Here is a 20,765-nt window from a genome sequence, read left to right as displayed (position 1 = left end):
AGTTCTGAGGTTAAGGAAGTTCCAGTGTTTCAGAGTGCACTCCAGAGGGGTGTAAGCTGAAGATAATTTATTACCCATTGTGGAAAAGTAAAAAGTTCCTCTTCAAAGTTTCCCTTCTTATTCAAGAATAAATAATAAATGTTAAAAATAATCATTTTCTTTTTTTCTTTCTTTCTTTCTTTCTTTCTTTCTTTCTTTCTTTCTTTCTTTCTTTCTTTCTTTCTTTCTTTCCCTCCCTCCCTCCCTCCCTCCATCCATCTCTTTCTTTCTTTCTTTCTTTCTTTCTTTCTTTCTTTCTTTCTTTCTTTCTTTCTTTCTTTCTTTCTTTCTTTCTTTCTTTCTTTCTTTCTTTCTTTCTTTCTTTCTTTCTTTTTTTTTCTTTCGATGGAGTCTCACTCTATCACCCAGGCTGGAGTGCAGTGGTTTGATCTCAGCTCAATTCCACCTCTGTCACCCAGGTTCAAGCAATTCTCCTGCCTCAGCCTCCCAAGTAAATGGGATTACAGGCACCTGGCACTGCACCCAGGTAATTTTTGTATTTTTAGTAGAGATGGGGTTTCACCATCTTGGCCAGGCTGGTCTTGAACTCCTGACCTCGTGATCCACCCGCCTGGGCCTCCCAAAGTGCTGGCATGAGCCACCACACCCAGCAAAAATAATCATTTTCTTTAAAGACTAACTTCCTCCAAGCCTCCTTGCCTTTGTGCTAATAACTCTTTGTTAAGCTTTATCCTATGTAACTGTTTGATATAAGGGAATAAGCACATTCTAAGTCCTTGTACTTTAACAAAGATATTTGTTCTGGACATGCTCAGGCATATCCCAGCTTGCAGCCTATGCCCCTTCCTTATTTGGAAATGTTACTACTTTTCTAAATCCTTTCTCAAGCAACTTCCTCTTTTCCTTTTGTTCTCCATTTCCTTTACCTATTTAGGAAAGTTTTAAGTTGTTAGCCAATCGGGTTTAGCTTAGACTGTGAGGTCCAGCTCCAATCAATGGAAATAGGATGCAGCAGTAACGACCCAATGCATAAGGGATAAATATTCCTGCCTTTCTTTGTTCATTGTGCTCTTGTGACAAGATTGGTGATGAGCAACACCCTTTCTGCAGAAAGTAAAATTGCCTTGCTGAGAAAACATTTTGTCTGAATCCTGATTTTTCCTTGAGGCACTGAGAAACAAGCATTTTGTTTCTAACACCCATTTAGGAAAAGAAGCAAGAATAGAAGCGTCCTCTTAGTCTCCTTTCTGTATGAGCCAGAGTGGAGAAGACAGGGAGCATCCTCCAAATGTCTCCCCTCCCTGGTTTCTGGATCCTGACACCATGTTAAATATGCCCCCCATGGTTGTAGGCATGGTCCTCCAAGCCATGGAACCGGATGAGCTAAGTGATGGGGCTAACCACGCTTACCCATGCAGCCTTAGTTTATCCACCTTGTGTGATTTCCCTTTGACTTTCTAGAACCTGTGTGATTTGCCTGGCTCTCTGAAAAATGGATCTCCGGAGAGACTGTGTCACTTCTGGGCAAGGCTCCTTTAGTGGAGGCAATGTGCTAGATTGCCTGCTATTACAGCCCATGCTAAAGCACTTACCCTTAAAAAAAATGGTTCCGGTTAACTTCTGAATTTAAAATTACCTTACTAATTAAGTACTGTTTTAATCAGAGACATAGTAGGTGCCTTAAAAGAACGTAGGAACCGAATGGCCATTTTTCTACTGATGGGACAATAGTGGGAATAAAATCTGGCTGCGGAAGACTTTTTTTTTTTTTTTTTTTTTTTGAGACAGAGTCTTGCTCTGTTGCCTGGGCTGGAGTGCAGTGGCGTGTTCTTGGCTGACGGCAAGCACCACCTCCCGGGTTCACACCATTCTCCTGCCTCAGCCTCCCAAGTAGCTGGGTCTACAGGCGCCCTCCACCGTGCCCAGCTAAGTTTTTTGTATTTTTAATAGAGACGGGGTTTCACCGTGTTAGCCAGGATGGTCTGGATCTCCTGACCTCGTGATCTGCCTGCCTCATCCTCCCAAAGTGCTGGGATTACAGGCGTGAGCCACCGCGCCCGGTCCCTAGGCATCTTACTCCTAACTGCTAAAGGCAGAAACTTCCCATTTCCAGAAGCATAGAGCCTGATTTTTAACGGTGTAAAAAGAAGCTGCAGTTACTATAAAAGAAAAAGGAAAAAAATGTGTCTCATCTAGAGGATTCCTATTTCCACTAGGTGGCGTTGTTAGCTTAGAAATACTATGTGCTTGCCAGAGACGCGGTAGCGAGTAACTTCACTGCAGAGGAATGGGGAAAAGTGTTCCTAGAGGCATTTTCCTGATCTTGCCTAACAGGATTTCTTTCCTAGGCTGTAAAAATACCTGCACATTTAAATCAGAGAAAGAGTAAGACGCCACGGATAGAGAAGGAAGAAGAGTTTTGCAACAGAATAGTTGAGGGTTCTCTGTCAACACCCGGAACAGGCTATTAGAGGCTGGGTCTGGTCCAGAGGCCTGTGAATCATGCCAGGATGTCCCCTGGCCAGAAATTCTCAGTTACCTCAGAACTTTTCCCAGCCTTACTCAATGGCGAGGTCTCCCCGTGAAAAGAAACTAGTTCAAAACATGGCCAACATTCCCAGTACTCATGGGTAATAGGGGGGTTCTCCATGTTCTCACCAGCAAGCCTCACATCTGAGTCTGTAGTAGGGCAGCCAATGCTAAGTGTATGTACTAGGCTGATGCATGCCTGTTCCTAAGGAAATACAGATGCTTACTCATGACTTTTTAGATGAGTATATCTTTTTGGCTGCAGGCAGAGTAGGCTCTACATCTGAGAATATCACACAGAAAGTAGTTTGGGTTGATCTATTTGATTTTATTTTAATATAGAGGCCAAGAGCACCTTGTGAATGATGGAACAGATTTTAAGCTTGCTCTCATACTTACCGCTCCAACAAAGGCTGTACCTCAGTTTCCCAGCCAATGGATCAAAATGATATGGCTCCGATAACTGGAGGAACACCAGGGTCCTTAATCTTGTGTCAATTTAGATAAAATGACACAGACCCACGTGGAGTGGTTTTAAAGAGCGGAGAGTATGGCCGGGCGCGGTGGCTCAAGCCTGTAATCCCAGCACTTTGGGAGGCCGAGACGGGCGGATCACGAGGTCAGGAGATCGAGACCATCCTGGTTAACACGGTGAAACCCCGTCTCTACTAAAAAATACAAAAAACTAGCCGGCCGAGGTGGCGGACGCCTGTAGTCCCAGCTACTCGGGAGGCGGAGGCAGGAGAATGGCGTGAACCCGGGAGGCGGAGCTTGCAGTGAGCTGAGATCCGGCCACTGCACTCCAGCCTGGGTGACAGCGCAAGACTCCGTCTCAAAAAAAAAAAAAAAAAAGAGCGGAGAGTATAATAGGCAAGAAAGAAGGAAGGAAGAAGAAAACAGCTCCTCCGTACAGAGACAGAAGGCAGGGGGATTGGAACAAAGAGAAAAACCCCAAGTGACAGAAAAGTGGCTGCTTATATGAGGAGGCTGGAGGAGGTGGTGTCTGATTTGGATAGGGCTCAGGGGATTGGTTTGACCAAGCATGTCATTCAAGTAGCAGGAGAAAAAAACTGGCCCTTCCACCCTAGCCTTTTAATATGCAAATACAGGGCACCAGGATGTTTTACACATGTGTGGATATGTGGGGGTGGCCGTGTCGCCAGGCACATGTGGAGGCCAGGGCAAGAATAAGACTGCAGGAATTGCCATGTTTGGGTGGGCCAAGTTTCTGATGGCTGGTATTTGCATATCAAAGCTTGCTGGCCCGGCTTTAAGAGCCAGGGCTTTCCTGCTAGATAAGAAACCATCTCACGAATTTCTGGAGTTGCTCTAAAAGAAACAAAAACTTCCCAAGGACCCCTTTTCCTATCTGCCTAAAATAATTTCTTAATAACTCTTTTTTTTCCGAGACGGAGTCTTCTTCTGTCACCCAGGCTGGAGTGCAGTGGCACGATCTCGGCTCACTGCAACCTCTGCCTCCTGGGTTCACACGATTCTCCTCCTCAGACTCCTGAGTAGCTGGGATTACAGGCACACACCACCACGCCGGACTAATTTTTTGTGTATTTTTAGTAGAGACGGGGTTTCACTATTTTGGCCAGACTGGTCTCGAACTCCTGACCTCGTGATCCGCCCACCTCGGCCTCCGAAAGTGCTGGGATTACAGGCGTGAGCCACCACGCCTGGCTCTTAGTAACTCTTATAACAACAGTTATAATTTCCTACACATCCATCACTGTTGTAGAAGCCTCCATAGCCACCTCTACCACATCTGCTGCTGATGTCATGACCACCTCCACCACTGCAGCTGCTGCTTGTATGACTACTACTAAAGCCAGAACTGCCGGAACCACTATGTTGTCAATAGTCTCTGGCACCAAATGCTCCACTGAATCTTTTAGATCATGCACGAATACCACCCTTGTGGTGTTTATCAGCTATGTTTTCCAATCAAGCAGGCACTTCTTGTTTAAATTCTACAAGAATATCCAGCAAATCCTTTGTAATATTCATATTTCTTTCATTAAAGAATGAGATGGCAAGGCCCTAGTTTCCCACACATCCTGTACAGCCAATACAAGGCACATATTCTTCAATATCACTTGGCAAATCAAAATTGAAGCATGTTTCACATTTGAAATGTCTAGTCTTCATGCTGCCACAGCTGTAGCCACTAGAATTGGACTTTTCCCCAAGGAAAACTGGTGAAGGGCCTCCGTCTTGATCTCTCTGTGATTGGTCTCCATGAATACTAGTACAAGGATATATTTCATGGTATAAGAAATTCTCCAGAGAATCTGCTCCCTTTTTTGTCTCCACAAACTCTAAAGTCAGTGAATCCTTCCCTGGTGCATTTAAGAGATCAAGCAGAAATGACCGTTTATCTGGCTCTTCCACCCAAACTACTTCCACCCAAACTACTTCAGAGGTAGAGCCTACTCTGCCTACAGCCAAAAATATATATTCATCCAAAAAGTCACGAGCAAGCATCGTATTTCCTTAGGAAAAGTGGCACTAAACATCATGATGTGATGAATGCCCTTTGGTGGCATAGTATCTTGTTCAAGTATACAATGTATCTGAGGTCCAGATCCCGTATCCAACATCCTATCAACTTCATCCAACACTAAGTATTTGCAGAAGTCTAATCCAATCTTTCCTCTTTCCATCAAATCCACTAGACGTCCTGGCATGGCTACTAACAAGTGGCATCCATGTTCCAAGACCTGAATTTGTTGACCAATATCAGCATCACCATAAACTACACAAGGATGAACTCTACACTGGTATGAAAATTTTCTGGCTTCCTCATATCTGTACAGCCAATTCTCTTGTTGGGGCTAAAACCCAGGAGATTGGGTATTGTTCATGGTACCCATACCTTCCATTTTCCTTCACAGCCTTCAAAGCTTTTCCTGGACCATCTATATATATCTGACTCAGTACGGGTAAAAGAAATGCTGCAGTTTTCCCAGACCCTGCTTGGGCACAAGCCATTAAGTCTCTTTTTCCCCTAATAATAGGAATGGCATGTTTTTGCAGTGGAGTAGGATGAGTATAGTGAGTAAGCTCTGTAAGGTCCTCTGAGCTGGCCGCACCGTGGTCAAGCCATTGTGACATTCCCCCACCCTTGTGATAATATGCTTTGTGATATTCCCCATCCTTGTGAAGGTAGTTTCTAACATTCCTCCCCACCCTTGTGACAATACATGCTCCCCGCCCTTGTGAATGTACTTTGTAACATTCCTCCCTGCCCTTGTGAATGTATTTGTAACATCCATCCCCTGCCTGCAAAAAATTGCTTCTGACTCCACCGCCTATCCCAAACTTATAAGAATAAATGATAATCCCACCACCCTTTGCTGACTCCTTTCTCGGACTCAGCCCACTTGCACCCAAGTGAATAAACAGCCTTGTTGCTCACACTAAGCCTACTCAGGTGGTCTCTTATACGGACATGCATAATATTTGGTGCCAAAGACCCGGGACAGGGGAACTCCTTCGAGAGACTGGTCCCCTGTACTCACGCTCCCTCTGTGAGGAGATCCACCTATGACCTCGGGTCATCAGACCAGCCAGCCCAAGGACCATCTCACCAATTCCAAATCGGTAAGCAGTTCTTCACACTCGGGTGAGCGGTTTTTTCGCTCTCTACCTAACCTCTCTCACCTCCCTTCAATCTCTTTCCTTTCAATTTCAGTTCCTCTCCCTTCCTGGTAGAGACAAAAAGGAGATACACTTTATCCGTGCATTCAAAAATTCCAATGTTGGTCATGGACTTGGGAAGACAGTCTTCCCTTGGTGTCTGATCACCATGGGGACACCTGCCTTGATCATTCACTCACATTCCCTTGGTGGCAGGTCAATTGTGGGGATGCCTGCTTTGGCTGCTCACCCACATTACAGCCCAGGACTCAGTCAGGGACGCCTACTGGAAGTCTGTAGCTGCCACCTCCATTTCTCCATGTCTCTACCTTCCTTTTTAAACTTACCTTCTCCACTATGGGTAACTTTCTGCCATCCATTCCTCCCTCTTCCCCCTTAGCCTGTGTTCTTAAAAACCTAAAACCCGTTCGACTAACACCTGACCTAAAACCTAAATATCTTATTTTTTCTGTAATACTGCTTGGCCCCAGTACGAACTCAACAATAGTTCCAAGTGGCCAGAGAATGGTACTTTCGATTTGTCTATCCTATAAGACCTAGATAATTTTTGTCAAAAAATGGGCAAATGGTCCAAGGTGCCTTATGTCCAGGCATTTTTTTACACTTCATTCCCTCCCTAGTCTCTGCTCCCAATGCAACTTGTCCCAGATTTTCCTTCTTTCTCTCCCATCCGCTCCTCTGGTCTCCACCCCAAACTCAGAGTCCTCTGAATCCTCCTTTTCCACTGACCCCTCTTACCTCTCTTCTCCTCCCCTGGCCACTCCTCGCCAGGCTGAATCAGGTCCCAATTCTTCTATAGCCTCCACTCCCCCACCCTATAACCCTTCTATTACCTTCCCTCCTCACACCCGGTCAGGCTTACAGTTTCATTCCATGACTAGCTCTCCTCCACCTGCCCAACAATTTCCTCTTAGAGAGGTGGCTGGAGCTGAAGGCATAGTCAGGGTTCATGTGCCTTTTTCTCTATCAGACCTTTCCCAAATCAGACAGCATTTAGGCTCTTTCTCATCAGACCCCTATAAATATATACAGGAATTCCAATATCTAACTCAGTCCTTCAATTTAACCTGGAGTGAGATAAATGTCATCCTGACCTCTACCCTCTACCCAGATAAATGAGAGAGTTTATTCTCTAGCCCCGTCCTATGCAGATACCTGCCAGCTTCATGAGCCAGGCCTCCAAGAGCGCACCAGGGCAGTTCCCCGAGAGGATCCCTGTTGGCAATACCACACAGACTCCCCAGGTATAGCTAGGTGAGATTACATGGTCTCCTGCCTAGTCTAGGGGCACAAAAAGGCAGCATACAAAGCTGTTAATTGTGACAAGCTAAAGGAAACTACCCAAGGTAAAAATGAAAACCCAGCTTAGTTCATGGCCCGCTTAGCAGCTACCCTTAGATGCTTTACAGCCCTAGACCCAGAGGGTCCAGAAGGCCGCCTTATCCTTAATATGCATTTTATGACCCAATGCAATCCTGACATTAGAAAAAAACTCCAAAAGTTGGATTCTGGCCCTCAAATCCCACAATAGGATTTAATCAACCTCACCTTCAAGGTGTTCAATAACAGAAAAGCAGCTGCAAAGTGGCAACGTATCTCTGAGTTATAGCTGCTTGCCTCCACTGTAAGACAACCCACAACCACTTCTCCAGCATACAAAACCTTCAGAACATCTAAGCCGCAGCTCCCCGGGGCTCCTAACACGCTGAAACCCCTGTGTGGGCCCCCACTGGAAGTCAGACTCTCTAACTCACATCGCTGCCACTCTTAAAGCTCTTGGAGTTCAAACCCAGCGTTCCTTGCCTGACTCCTTCCCAGATCTCCTTGGCTTAGCAGCTGAAAATTGATGCTGCCTGATTGCCTTGGAAGCCCTTGGACCATCATGGACGCCGAGCTTTGGGTAACTCTTACAGTGGAGGGTAAGTCCATATCCTGTTTAATCGATACAGGGGCTACCCCCTCCACATTACCTTCTTTTCAAGGGCCTGTTTCCCTTGCCCCCGTAACTGTTGTGGGTATTGACGGCCAGGCTTCTAGACCCCTTAAAACTCCCCAACTCTGGTGCCAACTTGGACAACATTCTTTTATGCACTCTTTTTTAGTTATCCCCACCTGCCCAGTTCCCTTACTAGGCCAAGACATTTTCATTAAATTATCTGCTTCCCTGACTATTCCTGGACTACAACCACACCTCATTGCTGTCCTTTTACCTGATTCAAGGCCTCCTTTGAATTCTCCTCTCATGTCTCCCTACCTTAATCCACAAGTATGGGATACCTCTACTCCCTCCTTGGTGACTAATCAGGCACCCCTTACCATCCCATTAAAACCTAATCACTCTTACCCCACTCAACACCAGTACCCCATCCCACAACAGGCTTTAAGAGGACTAAAGCCTGTTATCACTCACCTGTTACAGCATGGCTTTTTAAAGCCTACAGATTCTCCTTACAACTCCCTTATCCTACTAGTCCAGAAAGCGGACAAATCTTACAGCTTGGTTCAGGATCTTTGCCTTATTAACCAAATTGTCTTACCTATCCATCCTGTGGTGCCAAACCCATATACTCTTCTATCCTCAATACCTCCCTTCACAACTCATTATTCCATCCTTGACCTCAAAGATACTTTCCTCACTATTTTTGCACCCCTCATCCCAGCCTCTTTTTGCTTTCACATGGACTGACCCTGACACCCACCAGTCTCAGCAACTCACCTGGACTGTACTGACACAAGGCTTCAGAGACAGCCCCCATTACTTTAGTCAAACTCTTTCTCATGATCTACTTTCTTTCCGTTCATCTGTTTCTCACCTTATTCAATATATGGACAACCTTCTCCTCTGCATCCCCTCTTATGAATCTTCCCAACAGGATACCCTCCTGCTCCTTCGACATATATTCTCAAAACAGTATCATATATCCCCCTCTAAAGCCCAAATTTCTTCCCCATCCATTACCTATCTTGGCAGAGTCCTTCATCAAAACCCACATGCTCTCCCTGCTAACTGTGTATGGCTAATCTCCAAAACCCCAACCACTTCTACAAAGCAATAACTCCTTTCCTTCCTAGGCGTGGTTGGATACTTTCGCCTTTGGATACCAGGTTTTGCAATCCAACTAAACCACTATATAAACTCACAAAGGGAAACCTGACTGACCCCATAGACCCTAAGTCCTTTCCCCACTCTTCTTTTTGTTTCTTAAAGACAGCCCTAGAAACAGTCCCCACATTAGCACTCCCTAACTCGTCCCAAATCCTTCTTCTTACATATAGCTGAAATACAAGGCTGTGCGGTCAAGAGTTTTTACACAGGAACCAGGCCCACGACCTGTAGCCTTCCTATCCAAACAACTTAACCTCACAGTTCTAGGCTGGCCCTCATGTCTACATGCGGCAGCAGCTGCCGCTTCAATACTTCTAGAGGCCCTCAAGATCACAACCCATGCCCCACTTACTCACTATAGCTCTCATAAGTTTCAACATCTATTTTCCTAATCACGCTTGGCGCATATACATTCTGCCTCCTAACTCCTCCAACTATACTAACTATTCATTGAAACTCCCACAAAGTCTGTGTCCTGGCACAAACTTCAACCCATCCTCTCACCTTACACCTAGCACCAAACCTGAACTTCATGACTGTATCTCTCTAATCCATATGGCATCCTCCCCATTTCCCCATATTTCCTTCTTTCCTGTTCCTAATCCAGACCACACTTGGTTTATGATGGTAGTTCTTCAAGGCCCAATCATCAGTCACCAGCAAGGGCAGGCTATGCTGTAGTGTCTTCCACATCTGTCATTGAAGCTACTGCCCTGCCCCTTTCCACTACCTCTCAACAAGCTGAACTCATTGCTTTAAACTGGGCCCTTACCCTTGCAAAGGGACTACGTGTCAATATCTACACTGATTCCAAGTATGCCTTCCACATCCTATATCACCATGCTGTTATACGGGCAGAAAGAGGTTTTCTCACTACACAAGGGTCCTCCATCATCAACGCACCTTAATAAAAATCGTCCTTAAGACTGCTCTACTGCCCAAGGAAGCTGAAGTCATTCACTGCAAAGGGCATCAGAGGTCACCAGATCCCATTGCTTGAGGCAACACTTATGCTGATAATACAGCAAAAGAAGCAGCTAGTATTCGCATATCTGTCCCTCACGGCCAGTTTTCTTCCTTCTCATCTATCACTCCCACCTATTCTCCCATTGAAACTCTTACCTATCAATCCCTTCCTACTCAAGGCAAGTGGTCCTTGGATCAAGGAAAATTCCTCCTTCCTGCCTCACAGGCTCATTCTATCTTATCATCCTTTCATAACCTCTTTCATGTGGGTTACAAGCCAATGGCCCATCTCTTAGAACCTCTCATTTCTTTTCCATCATGGAAATCCATCCTCAAGGAAATTACTTCTCAGTGTTTCATCTGCTACTCTACCGCCCCTCAGGGATATCTCAGGCCCCCTCTGTTTCCTACACATCAAGCTAGAGGATTTGCTGCCACCCAAGACTGGCAGATTGACTTTACCCATATGCCCTGAGTCAAAAAACTAAGATATCTTTTGATCTGGGTAGATACATTCACTGGATGGGTAGAGGCCTTTCCCACAGGGTCTGAGAAGGCCACCACAGTCATTTCTTCCCTTCTGTCAGACATAATTCCTCTGTTTGGCCTTCTGACCTCTATACAGTCTGATAAGGACCGGCTGGCCTTCATTAGTCAGGTCACTCAAGCAGTCTTCCAGGCCCTTGGCATCCAGTGGAAACTTCATACCCCCTACCATCCTTAATCTTTGGGAAAGGTAGAAAGAACTAATGGTCTTTTAAAAACACACCTCACCAAGCTCAGCCTCCAACTTAAAAAAGACTGGACAGCACTTTTACCATTTGCCCTCCTTAGAATTAGAGCCTATCCTTGAGAAGTTACAGGGTATAGTCCATTTGAAAATTTACATGGACGTACCTTCTTGCTGGGCCCCAACCTCATGCCAGACACCAGCTCTCAAGGAGGACTATCTTCTGGTCCTCCAGCAGGCCAGACAGGAAATTCACCAGGCTGCTAATCTTTTCTTCCCTACTCCAGATTCCCAGCCATATGAAGACACCCTAGCTGGACAATCAGTTCTTGTTAAGAATCTGACCCCTCAAACTCTACAACCTCAATGGGCTGAACCCTATTTAGTCATCTATAGTACCCCAACTGCTGTCCGCCTGCAGGACCTTCCCTATTGGATTCACCGTTCCAGAATAAAGCTGTGTCCGCCAGCCAGCCTGATCTCTCCTCTTCCTCCTGGAAATTTCAGGTACTCTCCCCTACTTCCCTTAAACTCACTCGCATTTCTGAAGAACAGTAATAACCCTTATGAGCCTAATACATTCCTTCATTCTATTAGGTCTATTCATCCTTACCCTACTTTTTGTAACAGGGCTTTATGCAGTCACCCCCACTACTTGGACTGTGCCCCAAAAACTTGTCATCCCTACTATCTTCAGTTTAGTCATACTTCCTATTCACCATTCTCAACTACTCATAAATGCCCTGCCCTTGTTTACACTGCCGGTTTACACTTTTCCTCCAAACCATCATAACTGATATCTCCTGGTTTTACCTCAAACCGCCACCCTTAACTCGCTCTGGGAGTGGATAGAAGATCTTCAGTGGCAAGGTACACAATTCTTCTATCCTGATGAAGTCCTTTTTTTTTTTTTTTTTTTTTTTTTTTTTTTACTTTTCTATTCACTAATCCTTGCCCCCATTCTCCAGTCACTCTTACCTCTTCCTAGGTACCCCCAGCATACTATCAATCTCACCCACTCTCTCCTCACTGCCTCCAATCCTTCTCTAGCAAAGAATTATTGGCTATGTGTTTCCCTTTCTTCCTGCTCTTACACAGCCATCCCGGCTCTACAGGCCGACTGGGCTACCTCTCCTGTCTCCCTGCACCTCCGAACCTCCTTTAATAGCCCTCATCTTTACCCGCCTGAGGAACTTCTTTACTTTCTAGACAGATTTGGTGAGAACTCCCTAGACATTTCGCACCAACAAGTTGCCACACTTCTCCGCATCTACTTGCAGCACCTTTCTCCTTATGTCAATTCCACCCCCCTCCCCCCGCCAATATTTGGAGCCCTAATCACACAGACAACTATCCCTGTTGCTGCTCCTTTATGCATCTCCTGACAACAGCCTACTGGAATCCCTTTAGGCAACCTTCCACCTTCCAAATGTTCCTTTAGTCCTTATCTCCAGAACCCAGCCACACACATTACCAAACAGATGGGAGCATTCCAACTTCACATTACTGATAAGCCCCCTATGATTATTGACAAACTAAAAAAACATTGGCAGTCACTATTGTTTAGGAAGACACCTACCCTGCATCTCACTCCATCCTTGGCTACCCTCTCCCTGCTCATCTGACTCTCCTCCTGACCCCTCCTCTTGCTTGCTTTTACCCAGCCCCATCAATAGCAGTGAAAGGTTACTCGTAGACACTATGCGCTTTCTCATATACCATGAAAACCAAACCTCTCACTCTACACAATTGCACCATCAATCCCCATTACAACCTCTAACAGCTGCTGTCCTTGCTGGATCTCTAGGATTTGGGGTGCAGGACTCCTCTCAGTACACCATCTCACCTTTTCACTTTACATTTCCAGTTCTGCCTAACACAAGGTTGTTGGGAGCAAGCCCCGCAAAATCTGGCCATAAACAAAATCTCTGCAGCAATGTAACATGTCCATAATGGCCATAACGCCCAAGCTGGAAGGTTGTGGGTTTATCGGAATGAGGGCAAGGAACACCTGACCCGCCCAGGGCGGAAAACTGCTTAAAGGCATTCTTAAGCCACAAACAAAAACCTGAGCGATCTGTGTCTTAAGGGCGTGTTCCTGCTGCCATTAATTCAGCCCATCCCTTCGTTTCCCTTAAGGGATACTTTTAGTTAATTTAATATCTATAGAAACAATGCTAATGACTGGTTTGCTGTTAATAAATATGTGGGTAAATCTCTGTTCAGGGCTCTCAGCTCTGAAGGCTGTGAGACCCCTGATTTCCCACTTCACATCTCTATATTTCTGTGTGTGTGTCTTTAATTCCTCTAGCACCGCTGGGTTAGGGTCTCCCCGACTGAGCTGGTCTCAGCAAGAGGCGTCCATTCATGGGGGCTGGAATCCAGGTCGAAGGGTTGCCGGATCGACGGTTGGAATGGAAAACAAGCTGGAGGACACCCGAGTACTCTTAAAGCAATCCCCTGGTGAGTAAGAAGAGGAGCTCAGAAGCTTCCGGGTAACAATGGAGCAAGTTTGGGTCTGGTTCGTTTCACCTTGGAACTTTTTCACACTGATAAGAAGAAGGAACAAGAGTATAGCGAAGTAACAGAAGAGGTTACAGAGCATGTTTATTTGCCAGCTGAAGCTAAAGCGGCAAAGGAAGGAGAGGTTCATCCCTACCCTTCTGCACCCCCTCATTATTATTTTGAAGAAAATGACCCCCCAGATCTTTCTTTTCCGGAGTACACTGGGCGAAAAGTAATTACCCCAGTTACTGTTCGAGCAGCGCCTCGAGCGACTGCTCTTAGTTTGATTCAGGCAGGAATTCAGCAAGCTAGACAAGAGGGTGATTTAGAGACTTGGCAGTTCCCTGTTAGAATACATACCCCAGATCAAGAGGGGAATATTATAGCTACATTTGAGCCTTTTCCTTTTAAATTACTCAAAGAATTAAAACAAGCAATAAGTCAGTATAGACCAGGTTCTCCTTTTGTAGTGGGACTGTTTAAGAATGTTACTGTTTCTAGTCGAATGATACCGACACCTACTGACTGGGACGCTCTGCTGGTAGTGCCGCAGTAGATTTATGCTGCACGAAAGCTGTGAGTCTTCTGCCTGGGGAACCCTCGCAAAAGGTCCCAACAGGAGTCTGTGGACCCTTGCCAGCAGGGACAATAGGATTACTTTTAGGAAGGTCTAGTGTAAGTTTAAAAGGCATACAAATACATACAGGAGTCATTGATTCAGATTACAATGGGGAAATTCAAATTGTTGTATCTACTTCTGTTCCTGGAAAGCAGAGCCAGGAGAGCGCATAGCACAGCTCCTGATTGTGCCATATTTGGGAATGGGGAAAAGTGAAACTAAACTAAAGAAATGGGAGGATTTGGAAACACAAATAAACAAGGCAAAGCAGATTATTGGGTAAATCAAATTACTGATAAACGTCCTACCTGTGAAATAACTATTCAAGGAAAGAAATTTAAAGGTTTGGTAGATATGGGAGCGGAAATTTCAATCATTTCTCTACAGCACTGGCTGTCCACGTGGCCAATTCAACCCACCCAATTTAACATAGTTGGAGTTGGTAAAGCTGCTGAAGTATATCAAAGTAGTTATATTTTGCATTGTGAGGGGCCTGATGGACAACCTAGGACCATTCAACCAATTATAACTTCTGTACCTATACATTTATGGGCAAGAGATTTATTACAACAATGGGGAGCACAAGTTCTAATTCCAGAACAATTATATAGCTCTCAAAGTCAACATACAATGCATGAAATGGGTTATGTCCCTGGTATGAGACCAGAAAAAAATTTGCAAGGTTTAAAAAAACCGCTTCAAGTGGAAAAACAGAGTTCCCACCAAAGATTAGGAAAAAAATTTTGATGGCGGCCATTGTTAAGCCTCCAGAACCTATACCTTTAAAATGGTTAACAGATAAGCCAATTTGGATAGAACAATGGCCACTAAGTAAAGAAAAACTGGAGGCTTTAGAGAAATTAGTTGCTGAACGATTAGAAAATGGGCACATAGCTCCAACATATTCTCCTTGGAATTCTCCAGTTTTTGTAATTAAGAAAAAAATCAGGTAAATGGAGAATGTTAACTGACTTAAGAGCCATCAATTCAGTTATACGACCTGTGGGAGCATTACAGGCAGGATTGCCTTCGCCTGCTATAATTCCAAAAAATTGGCCTTCAGGCCGGGCGTGGTGGCTCAAGCCTGTAATCCCAGCACTTTGGGAGGCCGAGACGGGCGGATCACGAGATCAGGAGATCGAGACCATCCTGGCGAACACGGTGAAACCCCGTCTCTACTAAAAAATACAAAAAACTAGCCGGGCGAGGCGGCGGGCGCCTGTAGTCCTAGCTACTCGGGAGGCTGAGGCAGGAGAATGGCGTAAACCTGGGGGGCGGAGCTTGCAGTGAGCTGAGATCCGGCCACTGCACTCTAGCCTGGGCGACAGAGCCAGACTCCGTCTAAAAAAAAAAAAAAAAAAAAAAAAAAAAAAAAATTGGCCTTCAATAGTCATAGATTTAAAAGACTGTTTCTTTACTATCCCCTTAGCTGAGCAAGACTGTGAATGGTTTGCATTTACAATTCCTGCAGTAAACAACCTGCAGCCTGCTAACCATTATCATTGGAAAGTGTTGCCACAGTGCATGTTAAACAGTCCAACTATTTGCCAGAGGTATGTGGGATAAGCCATTGAACCTACTCATCAAAACTTTTCACAGTGTTACATTATTCACTATATGGATGATATACTTTGTGCTGCCCCACTCGAGAAATACCACTCCAATGTTATGATCACTTGCAAAATTCAATTTCTCATGCTGGTTTAATTACAGCTCCTGACAAAATTCAGACTACTACTCCTTACTCCTACTTGGGGACCTTAGTAAATGACACTACCATTGTGCCACAGAAAGTAACCATACATAGGGATAAATTAAAAACATTAAATGATTTTCAAAAATTACTAGGGGATATTAATTGGATATGACCTGCTCTCTACCTATGCCATAAATAATCTGTTTTCTATCCTTAGAGGAAATCCTAGTCTCACTAGCCCTTGGCAATTAACAAAGGAGGTGGAGGCAGAGTTACAACTGATTGAAAAACAAGTCCATAAAGCTCAGATAAATAGAATAGATTCAGAGAAGACTCTAGATTTGCTAATCTTTTCAACTCAGCATTCACCTACTGGTGTTATTGTCCAAGAACAGGACTTAGTAGAGTGGCTTTTTCTTCCACATACTAATTCACGGACTCTAACTCCTTATTTAGATCAAATTGCTACTATGATAGGGATTGGGAGAACTGGATTGTTAAATTACATGGATATGATCCTGGAAAAATTATTGTCCCTCTCACAAAGGCACAAATACAGCAAGCTTTTATAAATAGTCTTACTTGGCAAACCCATTTAGCTGACTTTGTGGGTATTCTCGATAATCATTTTCCTAAAATGAAGCTGGTTCAGTTTTTGAAATTAACTAATTGGATTCTCCCTAAAATAACTAAATTTAAACCAATTGAAGGTGCTGAGAATGTTTTTACAGATGGGTCTAGTAATGGTAAAGCTTCTTATTCTGGTTCAAAAAGTAAAGTTTTCCAGACTTCCTATACTTCAACTCAAAAAGTGGTGCTTGTAGCTGTAATTGAGGTATTGACTGCTTCTGATATGCCTATTAATGTGATTTCTGATTCTTCATACGTGATTCATTCCACACAGTTAATTGAAAATGCTCAGTTACAATTTCATATAGATGAACAACTGCTGACAAAAACAAAAAAGGAGGAGAAATAGGGATTACAGGACAGCCCATATACAATTTAATCTAGCATTATTTGGTGAAAAGATCCAATGACAAAAAGTTGGGAAATAGGTAAAATAATAACTTGGGGTAGAGGTTATGCTTGTATTTCTCCAGGCCAAAACCAACAGCCGATTTGGGTACTATCAAGACACCTGAAACCTTATTATGAGCCAGATGCCGAGGAAGGGACTCTGGGAGGATCCCGGGGACCCCCCAGTTGCAGACATGTTGAGACTGACGCTGAGGAGGACCCCTACTGTCACGGCCCACACCCGTCGAACACAGCCACCCACCTGGGGGCAGATCAAGAAGCTGTCACAGATGGCAAAAGAAAACCTGAGGAAAGTGGGACAACCAGTCACAATGAATAATTTAATGGTAGCTATGATAGCAGTTATCACCACTGCCGTGAGCATTCCTTCAATAAGGGCTGGTAATAATGCCTGGATGCAATCACTATGACACAGTTACACATGCTTTCTGATCTCAGTATTTACCATAATAAATCTGATCCTATAATTGAGGCATACCACCCTCAAAAACCTATTTGTAAACAGGATTGGACCCAGTTAGAAAAAATGAATGTACTTGTTTAGGAAGATTGCTCTGCAGAACAGGCAGAGGTGCTGCACAACGATTCCTATGGAATCATTATTGATCGGTTCCCTAAGGGATGTTTAGCTTAAATTGCACCTCTCGGTCTGCGTGCCATGGCCATACTATGTTCAGATGATCTGAACAAATCAGATGGTAAAAATGATAAGTACGGCAAAAGTTCCTATTATCTGGAACCATGGCGGTATAGTGGCACCTCAACCTCAAATGATATGGCCCGCTGTAGGAGCTAAACATAAGGATTTGTGGAAACTATTTAATGCTCTTAATAAGATCAAAATTTGGGAAAGAATAAAAAAAAAAAATCTAGAAGGACACTCTACAAACTTGTTTTTGGATATAGCAAAATTAAAAGAACAAATATTTAAAGCATCCCAGGCACACCTGACCTTAATGCCAGAAACTGGAGTGTTTAAAGGAGCTGCAGACAAATTAGCAGCTAGTAACCCATTTAAATGGATAAAAACACTTGGAAGCTCTGTGATTTCAATGATGATTGTGCTTTTAATCTATGTTGTTTGTCTTTGTATAGTCTGCAGATGCGGACCCCGACTCCTGCAAGAAGTAGCTCACCGTGACAAAGCTGCCCTTTTATCTTTTTGCAAATCAAAGTAGGGAGAAATGTTGGGAGCAAGCCCCCCCAAAACTGGCCATAAACAAAACCTCTGCAGCAATGTAACATGTCCATAATGGCCATAACGCCCAGGCTGGAAGGTTGTGGGTTTATGGGAATGAGGGCAAGGAACACCTGGCCCGCCCAGGGCGGAAAACCACTTAAAGACATTCTTAAGCCACAAACAAAAGCCTGAGCGATCTGTGACTTAAGGGCGTGTTCCCCCTGCAATTAATTCGGCCCATCACTTCATTTCCCATAAGGGATACTTTTAGTTAATTTAATATCTATAGAAACAATGCTAATGACTGGTTTGCTGTTAATAAATATGTGGGTAAATCTCTGTTCAGGGCTCTCAGCTCTGAAGGCTGTGAGACCCCTGATTCCCCACTTCACACCTCTATATTTCTGTGTGTGTCTTTAATTCCTCTAGCGCCACTTGGGTAGGGTCTCCCCGACCGAGCTGGTCTCTTCTTTTTATGTGGCTCTTCCACCTACATGTGCCTACCTGCCAGCTAGATGGGCACATGTTCCCTAGTCTTCCTTACCCCCAAAATCCAGTTTGTAGATGGGAACGAACAACTGCCTGTCCCCCTCATGACATCAACATGACAAAAAACAGTCTTCCCACTAATCCCTTTACTTATGGGTCTAGGACTTTCTGCCTCCACTATTGCACTTTGAACTGGAATAGCAGGCATCTCAACCTCTGTCATAACATTCCACAGCCTCTTTAATGACTTCTCTGCTAGCGTTACAGATATATCTCAAACTTTATCTGTCGTCTAAGTCCAGGTTGACTCTTTAGCTGCAGTTGTCCTCCAGAACCGCCAAGGCCTCAATTTACTCACTGCTGGAAAAGGAGGACTTGGTATATTTATTAATGAAGAGTGTTGTTTTCACTTAAATCAATCTGGCCTGGTATATGGTAGCATCAAAAAACTCAAAGAGCTCAAAAACTCACTAATCAGGCAACTAATTATGCTGGACCCACCTGGTCACTCTCTAACTGGGTATCCTGGCTTCTTCCAATCGTTAGTCCTGTAATACCTATCTTCCTCCTTCTCTTATTGGGCCTTATGTCTTCTGATTAATCTCTCAATTCCTACAAAACTGCATCCAGCCTATCACTAATCACTCTGTGTGACAAATGCTGCTTTTAACAACCCCACAATATCACCCCTTCCCCCAAAATCTTACTTCAGTCTAATCTCTCCCACTTTGGGTTCCCATGCTGCCCCAATCCCACTTGAAGCAGCTCTAAGAAATGTTGCCCATCAGCCGTCCATACTGCCCCCAAAATTTTCACCCAAAGTTTTCATTACTTTCTTATTTTATTTCTTCATTATTAACATAAAAAGACAGGAATATAAGGTCCTCTGAGCTGGCCGCACCATGGTCAAGCCATTGTGACATTCCCCCGCCCTTGTGATAATGTACTTTGTGATATTGCCCGTCCTTGTGAATGTACTTTGTAACATTTCTCCCCTGCCCTTGTGACAATACACCAGCCCCACCCTTGTGAATGTACTTTGTAACATTCCCCCCGCCCTTGTGAATGTACTTTGTAACATCTATCTGCTGCCCGCAAAAATTTGCTCCTGACTCAACCGCTTATCCCAAACCTGTAAGAACCAATGATAATCCCACCACCTTTTGCTGATTCCTTTCTCAGATTTAGCCCATTTGCACCCAAGTGAATAAACAGCCTTGTTGCTCACACTAAGCCTGCTCAAGTGGTCTCTTATACAGACGCAGGTAACAAGCTCAATGTTCCCCACGATAATTTCTCCCATGTCAACATTGCTGAAATTTTCAATATGTGGAAGACAGTTACTGCTGGTTGCCTCTATTGGTATGTCATCACATTTCTCAAAGTTAATCCCAGTGTTTCCTCCAGAAAAGAGTACCTACTCCAAGCATTCACTTGGTGGAAGCGGTTTTGACCAATAATCTTTATCTGACTTGTCACACCAATGACTGTGTCCACTCCATTCAAATTTGCCAAAGCCAGTTCTGTCACCATGACTGCCAATACCATCATAGTCACTCCATCCAGGATCATCAAATCTTCCCCTTGACCCACTTCCATAATCACTGAAATAACCAGGCTTTCCTCTTGAATCCGAGACCCAAAACTGCTATATGCATCCTTATCTTTGCTACAACTCCAACCTGAACTGTCTTTATCATAGAATCCTTTAGATGCTTCCTTGTTCCTTAAGTGAGGAGGTATATAGCACTCTTGGCTTGCTGTACTTCCTCCTCCACTCTGTTTATCAGAGGCGTTCAGGTCCAGATGAGCAAACTGCTCCTCCAGGTCGAGGGGATTTTCTATCACCATATGACTCATCCCTGAAAAGAAGTGGAAAATCAAGGTCATCCACTGTAAGTATGAGACAAAATATCCTAGTTTGTTCATTTTTAAAAATTATTTATTTATTTTCCCCCACCCCCACACCACTGGGTTAGCTCAAAGGGCCCGTCTTCAAGCTTTGAAATTCTTTCTTCTGCTTGGTCTAGTCTAGTCTATTGATAAATTTTTCAATTGTATTTTGATATTCTTTAAGTAAGGTTTTCAGTTGCAGAAACTCTGATTTCTTTTGAAGGTGCTTATCTCTTCCTTCTTTTCCTGGATCGTGTTAGTAGTTTCTTTTTGTTGATTTTCAATCTCATCTTGAACATCTTTGAGTTTTCTTGGAATCCATGGGTTGAATTCTTTAGCCGACAT

General features: G+C 44.2%; 1 pseudogene; it reads right to left on the bottom strand.

The window, feature by feature from the left end:
• Nucleotides 1–4,250: 4,250 nt before the first annotated feature.
• Nucleotides 4,251–20,401, bottom strand: LOC126945821 (ATP-dependent RNA helicase DDX3Y-like; annotated as a pseudogene).
• Nucleotides 20,402–20,765: the final 364 nt, after the last annotated feature.

Source organism: Macaca thibetana, chromosome X (assembly GCF_024542745.1).
Source record: "Macaca thibetana thibetana isolate TM-01 chromosome X, ASM2454274v1, whole genome shotgun sequence".
In the NCBI taxonomy this organism is placed as follows: Eukaryota; Metazoa; Chordata; class Mammalia; order Primates; family Cercopithecidae; genus Macaca; species Macaca thibetana.
Note: the sequence above shows the minus strand (reverse complement) of the source record. Positions and strands in the feature narration are given on the sequence as shown.